The following is an 18232-nucleotide window of genomic DNA, read 5'->3' on the forward strand; positions in this document are numbered from 1 at the left end:
GGCCGGCATGATTGTTTCTAAATAACAATGCCGACTGTATTATTTTTGACACACATGAGACTGTTTTAAATGCTTCATTAGTCGGCATCTTATTGATTTCTTACCCTGCCAGCTATCCTATCATCGAAATTTAATTAATTTCTCACCTTGTCGGCCAACGTATAGTCAACACTTAATTAATTTTTTACCTTGCCGGCCAAAATATAGTCGGCATTGTTGTAATCTTACAACCTTGCCGAACTTTGCTTATACCCAACAGAAAACAAATTCTAGAAATATGTAATTCACTTTAGTCATGCAATTTTTGTTACTACATTGATTGAAACATTAAATCTAACTCCTTGTCGTAGGATATAACGGATGCACTTAGCACGTGCATCAAGTCTTTGAACCCCTAGGCGATCCTAGTGGACGAGTTATAGTCTCGTGAGGATTTACATCGAGATCTACCCACAAAACTTACACAAAAACTTCTAAATCCATCAATCTTCGTTGGAGGAATCCGAGTCCGGTTCACCCACCATCATCTCAGGGCATACTACGGAATTTTGGACACCGTGAAGTGATATCTTGCATCAAATGCGAATGTTTCCCCCTTTTCCTCCAAGTAGCGCGCTTTCACGACTTGGTGCTACAAAAACACGACACAAACTTACTTTGTTAGTGGTATTTAATAGGAAGATCAAACAATATGGATTACGTAAAATAAACCAGAAAAATACTTACAAATTGTTCAATGGACAAGTTAAAGTGGGTAAACTTCAAAATCCGAGTTTGAATAGCTAAATAAGCAAGTATCCATTTTCGATGACTAGGTGTCTATCATGGATTTGTTGAACACTTCTTCGATTCGTATTCCCAAACTCTTGCCTATATTTGTTGTATGCCTTTGCCCAAAAAGTTTCAGCATCCCTTACGGAGGACTGATTTTTTATTCAAGTTTCGGTGTACCATGCTTTGGTGATTACCAAATCTTCATTTGAATCAAATGATGTCATTTCTTGTATGTAAATAGGTGATATGAGATATTGGGAGAGTTAGAAAGAGTAGATGATGATATGATCTTTGGAGAGTATATGCAAATAGGTGTGTGTTGTTTTGTAGAGAGAACTAGTGTATTTATAGGATGGTGCCAAAATGTGGCCTTTAGGGTAGTCAATCAATGCAGTTGTACTTGCAAAAAAATTAATTTTGAACTCGCCGGCTTGGTTTTTGTTTCCCCAATATGCCGATGAACACACTGTCGGCAAGGTCGCAATTTTCTTACCATGCCGGCTAAAACAATTTTCAAACACGGGAAAGGTCATATTATGTTGTATATGGTCGGCAATGTATTTGTTTAATAAAATGTCGACTAAGTGTTCGTCGGCAGAGTCGTAATTTTCTTACCATGACGACTTTATGATTTTTGTAACACAAGAGAAGACCATATTATATTGCATTTAGTCGGCAAAGTATATGTTCATCAGATTGCCGACTAACCTTTAGTCGGCAGGGTCTTAATTTTCTTACCCTGCCGACTTTATGAATGTTGTAACACATGAGAAAGTCATATTATTCTGCATATAGTCGGCAAAGTATTTGTTCACTAGATTGCCGACTAACCTTTAGTCGGCAAGGTCTTAATTTTCTTACCTTGTCGACCCTGGTAACTGCACCATTTCTGCTATTAGGGTCGGCATTCTTCCAATTCACAATCTTGTCGACATCTTCAATGTAAACATTGCTAGCATAGTCAATGTTCTTAGTTTGCTCTTCAATCGACAAAGGCTCTCCTCTTTCTCTCTTACAACACATCATCTTCACAAGGGTCTTCAAATGCTCCTTCTATTTTCCATTAAACAACAAACAATTAATAGACTGATTCGATAACGTAATCTTAAAACAATAAGAGCAAGTCTAAATACTTACAAAGTTCTTAAGACTTGTTGTTGGGTCTTTCGGTGGCATCTTCCTCTTCCGAGCCGGTTGTTCAACAGTCTCTTCCCTAATCACAGTAGGACGAGAAAAGCCCAAGTACCGCGACATGTAATTTTCATAATCTTCATGACCTTCGATCACCTCGTCCAAAAGAGTCGTATCGATTTCACGGTCACATCTTCTGTTCCAATGAGAAGTCTCTGGTAATGGAGTGTAATGGACGTCAATACTTTTTTAGGATGTGCTGCACCCCTCCCTTACCAATTTAAAGAATGGATCATCACCGGGATGGGGTTCTTCCTGACGTAACCCACTTGTCTCATTTCCCGATGTGGATCATACATTGAAAATCCATGGGGGTAAAACAAGGGACTGTATTAGAATGCAACATCATCTCTCCTTACGATTATACCTTCATTATAGCATCTCGATACATATCAAATATTACCTCATCCGCAGTCAATTTGTCCAAGGCGATTCATATGTTGATAAGCTGTTGCGGCATATCCTTCTCCTGAGCATCACTAAAACTATATCTATGTCCTCTTGGATTATTAGTCTCAAGATTAGTATTTACTTTGATGTGGGGGTTGGATTTCACCAAAGTACGAAAGTGATCATATACCCAGACCTATGCAAACACGAAGGTTAGTAAGAATATCATCTTACAAGCATTTTGCAAATATAAATGATTTAGACAATAGAGTTACCTGGAAGAGACATATATTTTCCGTTCACTTACTTAGTGAGTGTCCTTGAAGCCTTTGTCAACTCTGTATTCAAGAAGGCAACCACCGCAGTATCCCAAGAATACTTATGCATCTGATCAAAGGGATGCAATAGTTGAAGATACTTGCCGTCAACTAAGCTTCCGGAACTGTCGGGGAAGATACAGTTGCCCAAAATGTATAGCAAATAAGCTGACACAGTAGCATTTGTTAGAGCACTGCTCGGTTGAACTCGCAAGCATTTCTATCTCAAGCTTGTTTGTCAAGTTTAGTGATCAAAACTATAAGTCTTGATTTCTAGTCTACTTATAGATATGTCTCGGACTAGGATAGAATGTGTAGTTGAGCTTTAAACTTCACGGTGTTCATCAATTGAAGACGAAGGACTATTAAGGGGAGCTTGTGGAACTTCATCAACAAAAGGATTGTGGAGACTGAAACTCATATATCACTCAGAAGTCTATTTCTACTCTATCTCCTATTTGAGACAAAAGTCGTATAGCTATATAGACTTCATTGTATACACATTTAATATTTCGAGCTGAGTTTAACTCGCTTACATATTTCTCGAAATATGTGTTGGTAAGCTTTCGTTTTAACCAAGTTCATCTTATATTCTTGACGAAAGTCAAAAGATGATCATGTGAAAATCGCATGGTAACATCTTACATGATTTTGTGAGACAATCATTTGATGTAGACTCGGAATGCTTCGTATTGATCATTCGATCACTTGAAAATTGCTTTGAAGCTAATAGTTTGTGTGAGACAACTATTGCCATCTTCTAAGAATGTTTCAATGATTGAAATGAGAGTTTAGCACAGTTAACCATGATTGGATTATAAGCATATTATGCGTACTTGCATATGTGTTAATCCAAGACCGGGAACCTAGTATGCATACCCGTATACGTACTGGTTGGTCATGTGAACTCCGGGAGCTAGAGTATGTGTACTTGTATGCGTACTGGCGAAGTCAGTTGAAGTTCAGGAACTTTAGTATGCGTACTCGTACACGTACTGGTTTCAACTGAAGTTTGGAAGTGTACGACAGTATGCGTACCCGTTTGCATACTGGCGAACACAGTCCAAGTCCGGCTACTTAGGTATGCGTACCCGTTTGCATACTTGAGTGGGTTATGTTCTAGGATCAGTTATGTTATGAACTAATACATTCGTATATATAATAAAGAATGCAATCTTTTGCAAACCGTGGTTATAATGTTCATGAATTGATTCGAGTGAATCAAACCGATTTTATGAGAATATAAGCAATTGAACAACTCTATAACTAGTTTTATTTGAGTCATTTGAACTAGTTGTGATTAAGATGAATAAGGTTGATATGAAAGTGTTCATATGGCTAACTTCGGTTAGCTATTGTTGAGACAACTTGGTGTACACGTTTAGGTACGGTTACCCATATCTAAATGAAGGTACATTTCATTTGTGTGTAACAAGCTAAGTTCGATCTAACAGTCGAAAGATATTAGCTTGAATCTAATCAGGAGTTCATCTAACGGTGAATATTGATTGCTTTGTTTCAAAGCTATCAAACCCTGATTTGAAAACTATATAAGGGAGAACTCTAGCAACTGGGAAACCTAATGTAGCGCCCCCAAATCTAGCAGCTGACTAATCCAAGATATTAACTAAATAAAGAGGCACTAAGAATCCAAATCATTTACTTAACATTCAATTAAGATAACTGCTACAAAACTTAACCCGAAAACTATCCACACTCTGAAATTTATATACAAGAACTTCTCTCAAATGTTACATATTCAATAATGATTTGATTTACAAATAGAATACAAACACAAAATAACATAGCAGAAGCTAACTAATTAAAATAAATAATTCTTCGAAGCTTTCATCGTCACATGCACATCTTGATCTGTCTCTGAAACTGAAAGTGGGAATGGGTAAGCACATCATCCCTAAAAGGGGTGCCCCGTAGGAATAACAACTAGCTTTCAAGTAAACATTAATATGATTCGAAGACAATGCAGGTTTTAACGAAAGTCGTTAATACACGGAAAGACAGTAAAACACAAAGTAAAAACTTCTTCAAAGACATCCATAAATAACAGTAAACATCCATGTATGAGATGTGTGTTGCCGCACATAAGGGAAGAGTAATATTGATGCCAATTCCACTCCAAATAGGTAATACTGCGGTGTATCGCCCTAGCCATATAATACTGAATATATAAAGAAAGAATAATATTGCGGTGTATCGCCCTAGCCGTGTAATATTGCGATGTATCGCTCTAGCCATAGAATACTGATATTGTGTCGGCACACATCTCATACCACACAGAGCACACAAAGATATGCATGAATTTCACAACACCAAGATTTATTTGCAAAACAATAATGAATTCAAGAGAGTTCGTTATCGATTCTCACCTCTTTTGATGACAAGCCTCTCCTACCTCGAGATCTTCAATCCACAGGTTCGTCCTTTAAATCGATCGTTGTTAATAAAGATTAACTGTTAATCATACAAACACTCTAAAAGATTAGCCAAAAGTCTCACAACATAATCTCATACAAGTTTCTATATATAGGCTAAGACAAATATCTAATGGTTCTAGTTTACTAATGGTTCTATAACCTAGTAAGATGTAATTATGACATAAACTAATATATATTTATCTAAATGGGGTGAAATTGGGTATCATCGGAAATCCCTCGAAAAACCCTACAACACTGAAGAAGGAACCAAAAGCTAATTCGGATCATAAAGGGTCCAAAACATAAAAATAAGGTTTCTGGCCCTAAGCCCAAACCTATTGGGCCTGACCCGGTCCGACCCACTGAACCGGCCTGTTAAACTATCTGGGTCGACCCACTTTATAACCCGGATCGGTGAAACTCATTGATTTTATCCGCCTCACTAACTCACCGAGTTCACTCAGTCTATATCACAAACAGTTGAGAGGCATTTCTAAGCATATTCAAATTCCAAACAACTTGTACACAACACAAGTACTCACCTTCCGGGTTCATAATTTAATCATCTACGACCCAAATGAGACACCTGGTAGCTCTTTAGAAAGAAGGGAGTCTCCTGTACAACTTTGGAGTTATGACTAGAAACCAATTACGATCCGAACATACCTAGAAAAGTCCACTAACATGCTCACTCATCGCTGTGTCCAAATTTTCAGTTGCAATGGGTGATCTTTCAAAATTCGTATTTAATTCCATGTTGATCCATATTGAGCAAACTCAGACTCTATAAAAAGGTGTGAGACTAATCTATAATTTCATGCTATAAACCACATCTAAGTATCAACTTAAATCAATTAATCATGCGAGAACACAGGACAGAGACATACAAACTTCACATAAAAATAATTAACATGAAATTACTATTTGTTTGACTCTAGTCTACTCTATCATTTGAGAAAACACCCAATCATTATACACATGCTAAGATCAATTAGATCTATTACCTTGCTTAGTTTCTCTAGTTGTTATAATCTCCATCTTTGATAAATTAATTTCATCAACACCGTTGATTTGAGCTTTAACATCCTTCCTAATCAATATCATAACTTTTCAAATATCCACCATGCCTCTCACTGATTCCCAACAGCCAAAGAACCTCTTCTCATTCTATAACTATTTCTCCCTGTACCACTCTTAACCATAAACTTACAAATTATTCATCATCATTAATTCCTCTCTAATGATCTCTCTTTGATTCTACAAACACTCTCCCTACCATCCATCCATCTCTATAGTTCTAAACTATATACTCTCTCTGTACTTTTCTGTTTTTCTCTCGCAACCAACACCTCCTACTTCTCCCTACAACTGTTTCTTATGTTTAAAAGAAGATAAACTTCCAACGGGTTTTAAGTTACGGTTAATTAATTAACTTAATTACTTATTAACCTAACATAAACATAATTAATTATTAACTAATCCTTGATTAGGTTTATTATTCAATGCCTATGGAACTACTAAGGGTTGGCCAATATTTAATTAAAGGTACAGTCAACTAGAGGTCCGGTCAAAAGTTTAAGGGTCGTCGGTCAACGGAAAGGTCAACGAAATATTGACTAAATTCTACTCCAACTTCCAAGCTTTGTATCCTCTTCCTCCGGAGTCCTAATGGCGCGTTCAAGTAGTCTATTTTGCGTAACTTTTCGAAATCTATCCAATGGTACTAGTTTAGTATTTAAATCATTGTTAGATTAATTTATATTAATTAATGTTCGTGTTAAACTAATCGAGTCATTAATGGCTGAATTGTCACTTGATCGTCTCTTGACCGGTCTAATAGCGTTGACGAGCTTGAGGGTCCTTACATTCTTCCCACCTTGTTTCATTTTCGTCCTCGAAAATCGAACCACCCTTATAGTCTTCAAAACTCCCCACCTTAAGAATAATCATATCTCTTGTCTAAGCGCAAAACAACATTAAACAAAGCACAAACCTATATGCTTCCTACAACTAAAATTTGTGGCTCTAGGTTCAATAGGCTAGTTTCTATTCCAAAAAGATAATGGTTCTAATTACTAGTGGAGAGACTCTATGACAAAGTTTCTTAGTAAAATTTGGGATCTATCGGTCCACTAAGAAGCACGTCTCCCTTATATGCCTAGTGATACAAGAATGCAGTTGCCCTGTCTAGGTTCATGACGCCTGACAATGCCTACTACGTAACAAGTATCACCCAAACATATCAGAATTACCAACCTCACTATTCTCCAGTGCTGGATTAACTAAGTATTAATTTATTAAGATTAATTAATCTTTAAACTTTTATCGTAACTGGTGTAATTATGATAGATTTACTTCGTAAAATATATAAACAGTTCACATCATTTTAAGAAATTTAGTTATCTGAATTATTTATTTTATTTTTATTTATCATTATTATTATTTATTTATTTTAATGAAATCGAATTTTAATTCCAAATGAAACTATATTTATTATAACTGAATAAATTTTAAATTCAAGTACTATTTAAGAATAATTGAATGTTATAACTATTATCCAAATGTTACTATATAATGTTGTATTTATTTGTTTATTGCATTATGTGACTTGATATGAGTAAATAATTGCTAACAATTCTTCATAGTTGTTTGATTTTAATATTTTATTATTATTAGTTCATGTCCATTTGTTTCATTTTAAAGATTTATTGAATCATTTGTTAAACTAAAGATAACTTCGCTACAAGATTACTAACAAGTCAAGTCTTTTTATCTTATATATTATATCCTCGTTTTCTTAAATCTAACACCTAATAAGTATTATATTAATTATCTAGTTTAGACGCAAAGCATATCTCTAAATTCGTAATTAGTTTAATTTACAAACTTAATTGTTAGTGTAATTTTTTTTATATAGTTGTTTAATCATTTATTTCTTTATTGCTATATATCTTCAATGATATTTTAGTTAGGTTCAATATGATACTAATTGATAAATGCTAATATTACATTATTAGAATTATTATTACTTTTATTATCATACAATTATTATTATAATATTTTATTATTATCATTGATAGTTGAACTATTATTCTAACTACTCTAACAAATATTATTAAGTCCCAAAAATATTATTAACATTTACGTAATTATAAATTGTTGATTCTATGTATAAGTCAAGGTATTCAGTAAGTTTTTATGCGACTTTCAAAATCTATCATAATATTGATCTCACTATTTTTATAGTAGTAGATTGTCTACTTGTTCATACTTTTTAGATTAATTATTCTCAAAATCCTTATTAGCTAAAGTTATTGGTATACCCTACAATTTTTACTTCATTACATATACAAACAACCAAACAAACAAATCAATCAATCAAATAATCTTTTAACTATTGATAGCTTTTAGTGATTAAGATTTATTTCACAACCCAAACCCACTTCAAAGCTAGTATATTTCACTAACTGGCACTGGCTATTTCTATCTTTTCCCATGTAAGATCTAATAGTGAGCTATGATACCAACACTGTAGCACCCCCAAGGCTAGCAGCTGACTAATCCAAGAGATTAACTAAATAAAGAGGCACTAAGAATCTAAATCATTTACTTATACATTCAATTAAGAAATCTGCTACAAAACTTAACCCGAAAACTATCCTCATCTGAAATATATATACAAGAACTTCTCTCAAATGTTACATATTCAATAATGAGTTGATTTACAAATAGAATACAAACACAAAATAACATAGCGGAAGCTAACTAATTAAAATAGCTAATTCTTCGAAGCTTTCATCGTCACATGCACATCTTGATCTGTCTCTGAAACTGAAAGTGGGAATGGGTGAGCACATCATACCTAAAAGGGGTGCCCCATAGGAATAACAACTAGCTTTCAAGTAAACACTAATATTGAAAAAGCGAGGGTCTAACAACACCACCCAATATTTCTCTTAGCAATCTGTATGGACAAACTCCAATATACTTTTTATGAGAATCAACTAGACAGTTAGATTCAATCAATAAAAAGATATATCAAAGAGTTTATATCTCAATCTCTCGATTTGAGCTTTACTCAAGCAAATGGAAATCTGCGAGTCTTTATCAAAGAGAGATAACTTGGACGTTACCAAAGACCAATGTCCAAGGATCAATCAATATCAATAAACAACCAAAGGTTGGATTTCCAATCGATGATCTTTAACGCACAACCTGTATCATTTCAATTATATAAAAATGTAGTTCACACTACAAATACATATGGTTTTCGGATCATTGTGTAAGGGGGAGTGGTTTCCATGATCGAGATGGAGTATTGACTAAGGGGGAGTGATACATATCACCACAGTATTGTTGTTAAAGTCGTGATGCAATTGAACTTTGATGTTACATAATGATACTATGACACTGTATAATAATGATCGAGAATCTCGATTTCTCTCATTGTTATAGTTATGCATCTTCAACAACGGTGGTGCTAAACTTACAACCTTTGGGATCATTGGAGTACTTGGAAGGACGAAGATTTCAAGGAACGTTGAAGATTAGACTATGAAATAGAAGCCACTAAAGTTTATCTTTTTGGTATTCCATATGTATTAATCGTTTTGTCACTAAAATTGACAAAGGGGGAGATTGTTAGAGCATAGCTCGGTCGACCTCGCATGCGTTGCTATATCAAGCATGTTTGTCAATGTTAGTGATCAAAACTATGAGTCTTGATTTCTAGTTTATTATAGCTATGTCTCGGACTAGGATAGAAAAGTGTAGTTGAGCTCAACGACTTCATGGCGATTCATCATACAACGACGAAGATCTATTCAAAGAACCGTGGAACTTCATCAACAAAAAGGTATGTGGAGACTTGAACTTATCTATCACTCAAAAGTCTATCTATTCTATCTCCTACTTCTTATGAGACAAAAAGTCGTATCCTATATAGACTGGATCATACACATTTGACATCTCGAGCTGAGTATTCACTACTTATCTTTTTCTCGAAATCGTGTGTTGGTAAAGCGTTTCGCTCTGATCAAGTTTATCTTCACCTAGTGACGAAAGTCATGAACAATTACTTTGAGAATTTCTCTGACGTGAAACGGTCTGTGAATAACGGCTATATAACATCCTCTAAGAATGTCTCAATGATTGGAATGAGAGTTTAGATTACATAACCATGTATTCCTTAATCCGAAGTTTTCGAACTTTGTTGATTGAGAGAAACCGGAGGAATTGGCTTTTCCAAGTCCGCGAACCCAGTCCGCGAACTGACGGAAGTTCTCTTACCGAGAATTTCTGCTGGGATTTTCCAAAAACTCGTTTGCGTGATTAGTACGCGAACCTAGTCCGTGAACTGGCATAAGTCTCTTTGCTGAGAGTTTCTGCTGAGTTTGGAAAACTCCGTCGGTTGTCTTAAGTCCGCGAACTTGTTTGTGAGCTTAAGTGGTTATTATCTAAAGATGTGCTATGAACATGAAAGTTAAATTACTAAGGAATGCTTTATGCAAACCGTGGCTATAAAGTTCATGAGCCGATTCATCGAATCGAATCATCTTTGTTTCAATTATGTCTTGTGTAGTTACATAAGATCTCATAGCAATTGAACAACTCTCTAACTAGTTCATTTGAGTCAATTGAACTAGTTATGGTGAAGAAGAAATAGGTTAATATGAAATGCTCATATGGCTAACCTTTGGGGTTTCTATGTTGAACCAACATACACGTACACGTTTGGGCACGGTTTTCACAAACCCAGTAAACGTCTACCCAAGTGTGTGTGACAAGCTAAGTTTTCGATATAACGGTTGAGAAATATTATCTTGAATCTAAATCAGGTTTTCATCTAACTGTGAATATGGATTGCTTTGTAACTAAGGCAAAACCCTGATTTGAAGGCTATATAAAGGAGACATCTTGCATTGTGCAAAATTAATACCCACACGTGATACTAGTGCGCTCGCTAGAGTCGATTCTCCTTTAACCTTTGGTTTTCTTCTCTAAAACCAGGTTAACGACTTAAAGACTTCATTAGGATTGTGAAGCCAAACTGATACTACTTTTATCGTAGTTGTGTGATCTGATCTTGCATCTTCTATCGCACGAGTACAATATTTGATTGGCTTGAGATCGTGAGAGTTCTCTGATAGGCAAGATAAAGAAGTCACAAACATCTTCGTCTCACTGTTTGTGATTCCTCGACAAACCGCTTGTGTAGTCAAGAAGGATTGTTGAGAGGTGATTGATTAATCTAGGTTGTTCTTTGGGAATATAAGACCAGATTATCAATTGGTTCCTGTTCACCTTGATTTTATATCTTAAGACGGAACAAAAACTTAGGGTTTTTCTGTGGGAGACAGACAGATTTGTTTATTATCAAGTCTGCGATTTTGGGTTGCATCAACTCTTAGTTGTGGGTGAGATCAGCTAAGGGAATCAAGTGCGCAGTGTCCTGCTGGGATCAGAGGCGTAGGAGTACAAATGTACCTTGAATTAGTGGGAGACTTATTGGGGTTCAACTATAGTCCAGTCCGAAGTTAGCTTGGAGTAGGCTAGTGTCTGTAGCGGCTTAATACAGTGTGTATTCAATCTGGACTAGGTCCCGGGGTTTTTCTGCATTTGCGGTTTCCTCGTAAACAAAACTTCTGGTGTTTGTGTTACTCCCCATTTTTGTCAATAAAATTGGCAAAGGTAAAAGAACAGGATCATAATGAAATTTCCACAAGAGACATTTCATAGACTAACAGAAAAAATACATACCAACTTAATTTAGATGCAATCATAAAGCCGAAGCTAAATGCATTCATCGAGGAGTTTTAAGATACAAGATAACCCCTATAAAATTCCACAGCCGCACACCCCGGAAGATATTACCATTAAGCACAAGTTCAAAAGAACCCTCCCCTATTTGATGTCATTCCCGAAAGAACAACAAGAGCGACCTTAATTTCGAAAGAAAAGAAGGATTTTTTTTAATTGGACACCAAAAACCATGGAAATGATTTTCTATATCCAAAACTCAATCAAATTAATCACAAGTAAACTCATGATTAATTTAAAAGTGATCAATTTAATTGATTGTGCTCAACATAAGAAAACTCACGGAGCTACGACTAAGATAACCACACGGAGATGACTACCTTAATCGTTCAAATACTCAACATAAGGAAAACCTTACGGAATAAACGACTACATCAACCAATAGAACATGATTAGTATAGCCGTTCATATACTCAACACAAGAACTTGTGGAATATATGAAAAAATCAACTAGATTATTTACAAGAGAACCTATAATTAATCTAATTGGAATACACAACCAAACTAATCACCGAAGCAATCAATTTAATTGTCAAAAGATTTTGCTCGACAAAAGAAGACTTTCGGAGCAAATAACTAAATAACCAATCAAGATGATTAATTTAGTTCAAGAATGCTCAACATATAACATCTCATGGAACAACCAACAAGGCCAATTTTAATCGACATAGTTGTAAGGTACTCAACATAAGATACACAATGGAGCCTTCACGGTAAAACATAACAAAATGGATCAATGAAGATCAATACCGTGGATAAGATACAAGGATCTATTCTATTTTTCCATCACCATTTTCATAACGACATAATAGACTTTATCCTTGTCAAACAAAAGATTTCATCCTATTTTCCATCAAATAAATGACTGCATAGGCATAACTTTTGTAATTGTCAAAAGTACATTCGTCCTTTCATCAATACGAATACCAATTCATGAACGACTTTACTTTTGACAACATATGGGACCTTCAAGTTCACGGACGCAAACAATACATATCCCATAAAAATATTGCAATATCACAAAATCATAAAGATTAATACTGCAATAATATCATCCTCCAAATATTTTTAGAATTTAAAAACCAATAAACCTAAAAAATAACATAAGAAGATGAAAACAAAAATAGATATGTGTAGTCACAATCTTCGTTATTCAAAGCAATATTTATTCTTCCAACTAATCCAAAAAGAAGACATACTAGGCAACAATTCCTTTGAGAAATTCTTTATCATTCCCGAACTCCTTGTTATCGACAACCATCGGGACATAAGATTCACGGAGATAAGTGTCAATACCCACGAACTGTCTTGGCTGAAGAGGTCGAATTAGGGTCCTATGAATTTCCAAATATTTAGACACGAACGTCTTTATTTCATAAATATCCCTTCTTATTTCCTTTAACTCATCAAGAACATCGGGAAACTTTTTTCTGTTAGAAGGAACAGCCCTGGGTTTTCTTGTATTCCTTCTTTTTCTTTTCAGGGACTTAGAAACAGAAGATTTCTCTTTTTCCTTGATTGAAGACTTAACAATCATGTTGACATCCTTTCCATCTGATGACATAGTGCTTTGAGAACAGTTATGAACAACTGGATTTGTGCGATGAAATCACTTAACTCAACAAGCAGTCTTATAAAAGATGTCAAAAGGAAAAAGGAATGTAGGGTTCGAAACCTATTGACAGGTTCGTATACGCCCAACTCTAAAACCCTATAAAGAGTAGAATTGTCGATAGTAACCCTTTCTTTTATTTTATAGACAAAAAATAACAAATCTAAGAAAAGAAGGAAAAACTTTTCTGGAGCCTGGATCAGCACTCAATCTTGTCTCTTTTCGAACAGGCACATGAGACAAGATTTTCCCAACAACACAATCAAGTTGTGTTGCGATGAACAACGATTTGTCCATCTTTTTCCTCATGGGAGTAATCATCTGATCTCTGTCTATCAAAACGATTTGACCATATTTTTTTCTTCAAATGGTCTTATTCTATCCTTGGAAACCAACTTCTTAGACGAAGATAAGATCTTACATACCTTGGCGGTCTTCTGAGCAAGTTTCAGCTTCCTTGCTAATCGATCTGCTCTTCGTTGAAGTTTTCTGGCGTGCTTTATTTGGTGCTTGTATTTGTAACACCTTGATAGTTCGTGTTCCTTCATCGAACAAAAAGAGCACGTCAATCTTGGACAATATTCAGGCATCTGAGATGTGCAAGCAGCTAGACATACTGTTGATCCTGAAACATCACTGATAGGGTTTCCAGTTATTGGATTAAGTGAATCTTCCAGCTTGATTGGGTTTCCCTCTTCTCCGAACCCGTTGAGGTTGATATATGTATTGCTACAAGTATCAAAATCGATGTTTTCACAAAGAAGCCCCACGCTTGATTTCCTATCTTCATCGGAATCATAGGTTTCAGACATTTCATCAAGTGTTACAGCTATACCTTTGTTCCCAGTGTATTTTCTATGATTTGGGCATTCGTTAGAAAAATGGCCAAAACCCTTACACTTAAAGCACTGAGGCATGTCCTCGTCAGCATCCCTGTTTTTAGGAGGTACGCGACCGTGAGGTTTGTCTGATGACTTAGGTTTGTCTCTTGAAAACTGTTTACTTCTCTTCAACAGAAGATCCCTAAACTGTCTTGTGATCAAGGAGACTGATTTGTTAAGATCTTCATCCGAAAAATCATCCGCAGACTGATCATCCTCAGAGACATGAACACTCTTACCTTTGACAAGTAATTTAGTGTTCTTTTGTGCTTTAAAGGCAACATCCTTACCGACTTTGGATGTATTCTCATGGTCAAAGATATTAAGCTTTCCAACCAAGGTGTTTCTGGAAAGATTATCGAGGTTATTCCCCTCAACGATGACATCCTTCTTAGACTCGTATCTAGATGGCAGCGATCTGCGAATTTTCATCACAATGTCTTTTTCAGGAATAGTGCAAAAGATGCATTAACAATTTCAGACACTTTGTGATTAAACTCATCAAATGTTTCTTCATCTGCCATACGAAGGTTCTCCCAATCAGAATTAAAGTTTTGAAGCCTAGCATCCTTTTCACTGGAGTTGCCTTCAAATACGGTTTCTAAGATATCCCAAGCATCTTTAGATCTAGTGCAGTTTGTCACATGATGCTGAAGATTTGGGGTAATGGCATGTAAGATAGCATTCAGACCGTCGGAATTTTGCTTTGCAGCAGTTATCTTAACAGCGGTGTATTCACCAATAGGTTTGGGAACGTTTACATCACCAACTGCCATAATGGGAGCATCATAGCCATTAACCACATATACCCATGATTGAAAATCACGCGATTGAAGAAAAACTCGCATATCAATTTTCCACCATAAGTAATTGGAGCCATCGAAGACTGGTGGTACGTTAATAGAGATAACACCTCTGTCCATAGAGTCAGATCGCTACAAACACGGACTTGTTAGGTCTTAAGCGTGTTTTCCTGCTCTGATACCAATTGAAAAAGCTGGGGGTCTAACAACACCACCCAATATTTCACTTAGCAATCTGTATGGACAAACTCCAATATACTTTTTATGAGAATCAACTAGACAGTTAGACTCAATCAATAAAAAGATATATCAAAGATTTTATATCTCAATCTCTCGATTTGATCTTTACTCAAGCAAATGGAAATCTGCGAGTCTTTGTCAAAGAGAGATAACTTGGACGGTACCAAAGACCAATGTCCAAGGATCAATCAATATCAATCAACAACCAAAGGTTGGATTTCCAATCGATGATCTTTAACGCACAACTTGTATTATTTCAATTATAAAAAAAATATAATGCGGAAAATAAATAACACAGACACCAGAAGTTTTGTTAACGAGGAAACCGCAAATGCAGAAAAACCCCAGGACCTAGTCCAGATTGAATACACACTGTATTAAGCCGCTACAGACACTAGCCTACTCCAAGCTAACTTCAGACTGGACTATAGTTGAAACCCAATCAGTCTCCCACTAATTCAAGGTACAGTTGTACTCCTACGCCTCTGATCCCATCAGGACACTATGCACTTGATTCCCTTAGCTGATCTCACCCACAACTAAGAGTTGCTGCAACCCAAAATCGCAGACTTGATAATAAACAAATCTGTCTCACACAGAAAAGTCTATCAAAGGATAAATCTGTCCCCCACAGAAAAACCTTAGGTTTTTGTTCCGTCTTAAGATATAAAATCAAGGTGAACAGGAACCAATTGATAATCCGGTCTTATATTCCCGAAAAACAACCTAGATTAATCAATCACCTCTCAACAATCCTTCTTGACTACACAAGCGGTTTGTCGAGGAATCACAAACAGTGAGACGAAGATGTTTGTGACTTCTTTATCTTGCCTATCGGAGAACTATCACGATCTCAAGCCAATCAAAGATTGTACTCGTACGATAGAAGATGCAAGATCAGATCACACAACTGTGATAAAAGTAGTATCGGTCTGGCTTCACAATCCCAATGAAGTCTTTAAGTCGTTAACCTGGTTTTAGAGAAGAAAACCAAAGGTTAAAGGAGAATCGACTCTAGCGAGCGCACTAGTATCACACAGACGTGTGGGTATTAGTTTTGCACAATGCTAGATGTCTCATTTATATAGCCTTCAAATCAGGGTTTTTCCTTAGTTACAAAGCAATCCATATTCACAGTTAGATGAAAACCTGATTTAGATTCAAGTTAATATTTCTCAACTGTTAGATCGAAAACTTAGCTTGTCACACACGCTTGGGTAGACATTTACTGGGTTTGTGAAAATCGTGCACAAACGTGTACGTGTATGTTAGTTCAACATAGTAACCCAAAAGGTTAGCCATATGAGCATTTCATATTAACCTAGTTCTTCTTCACCATAACTAGTTCAATTAACTCAAATGAACTAGTTGGAGAGTTGTTCAATTGCTATGAGATCTTATGTAACTATACAAGACACAATTTAAACAAAGATGATTCGATTCGATGAATCGGCTCATGAACTTTATAGCCACGGTTTGCATAAAGCATTCCTTAGTAATTTTGAGTTTCATGTTTATAGCACATCTTTAGATCATAACCACTTAAGATCACAAACAATTTCGCGGACTTAAGACAACCGGCAGAGTTTTCCAAACTCAGCAGAAAATCTCGGCAAAGAGACTTCCGCCAGTTCGCGGACTAAACACGCAAACGAGTTTTTGGAAAATCCCAGCAGAAATTCTCGGTAAGAGAACTTACGTCAGTTCGCGGACTTGGCAAAGCCAATTCCTCCGGTTTCTCTTAATCAACAAAGTTCGAAAACTTCGGATTAAGGAATACATGGTTATGTAATCTAAACTCTCATTCCAATCATTGAGACATTCTCAGAGGACTTTATATAGCCGTTCTTCACAGACCGTTTCACGTCAGAGCAATTCTCAAAGTAATTAAAACTTTTCATGACTTTCGCCATTAGGTGAAGATAAACTTGATCAAAGCGAAACGCTTTACCAACACACGATTTCAAGAAAAAGATAAGTAGTGAATACTCAGCTCGAAATGTCAAATGTGTATGATCCAGTCTATATAGCATACGACTTTTTGTCTCATAAGAAGTAGGAGATAGAATAGATAGACTTCTGAGTGATAGATAAGTTCAAGTCTCCACATACTTTTTTGTTGATGAAGTTCCACGGTTCCTTGAGTAGATCTTCGTCGTTGTATGATGAATCGCCATGAAGTCCTTGAGCTCAACTACACTTTTCTATCCTAGTCCGACACTTAGATATAATAGACTAGAAATCAAGACTCATAGTTTTGATTTCTAACATTGACTAACATGCTTGATATAGCAACGCATGCGAGGTCGACCGAGCTATGCTCTAACAAATATGATTCGAGGACAATGTAGGTTTTATCGAAAATCGTTAATACACGGAAAGACAGTAAAACAAAAAGTAAAAACTTCTTCAAAGACATCCATAAATAACAGTAAACATCCATGTGTGAGATGTGTGTTGCCGCACATAAGGGAAGAGTAATATTGATGCCAATTCCACACCAAATACGTAATACTGCGGTGTATCGCCCTGGCCATAGAATACTGAATATGTAAAGGAAGAATAATATTGCGGTGTATCACCCTAGCCATGTAATATTGCGGTGTATCGCCCTAGCCATAGAATACTTATAGTGTCTCGGCACACATCTCATACACACAAAGCACACAAAGATATGCATGAATTTCACAACACCAAGATTTATTTGTAAAACAATAATGAATACAAGAGAGATCGTTATCGATTCCCACCTCTTTTGATGACAAGCCTC

General features: G+C 35.9%; 1 long non-coding RNA gene across 1 annotated transcript; it reads right to left on the reverse strand.

Moving 5' to 3' along the window:
- Positions 1 to 4309: 4309 nt before the first annotated feature.
- On the reverse strand, positions 4310 to 6463 carry LOC113342393. The gene is made up of 3 exons (XR_003356639.1): positions 6112 to 6463; positions 5060 to 5144; positions 4310 to 4556 (listed from the first exon to the last, which is right to left on the reverse strand). It is a non-coding gene; the product is annotated as an uncharacterized LOC113342393 (long non-coding RNA).
- Positions 6464 to 18232: the final 11769 nt, after the last annotated feature.

This window comes from Papaver somniferum, unplaced genomic scaffold, assembly GCF_003573695.1.
Source record: "Papaver somniferum cultivar HN1 unplaced genomic scaffold, ASM357369v1 unplaced-scaffold_41, whole genome shotgun sequence".
NCBI classification, from domain to species: Eukaryota; Viridiplantae; Streptophyta; class Magnoliopsida; order Ranunculales; family Papaveraceae; genus Papaver; species Papaver somniferum.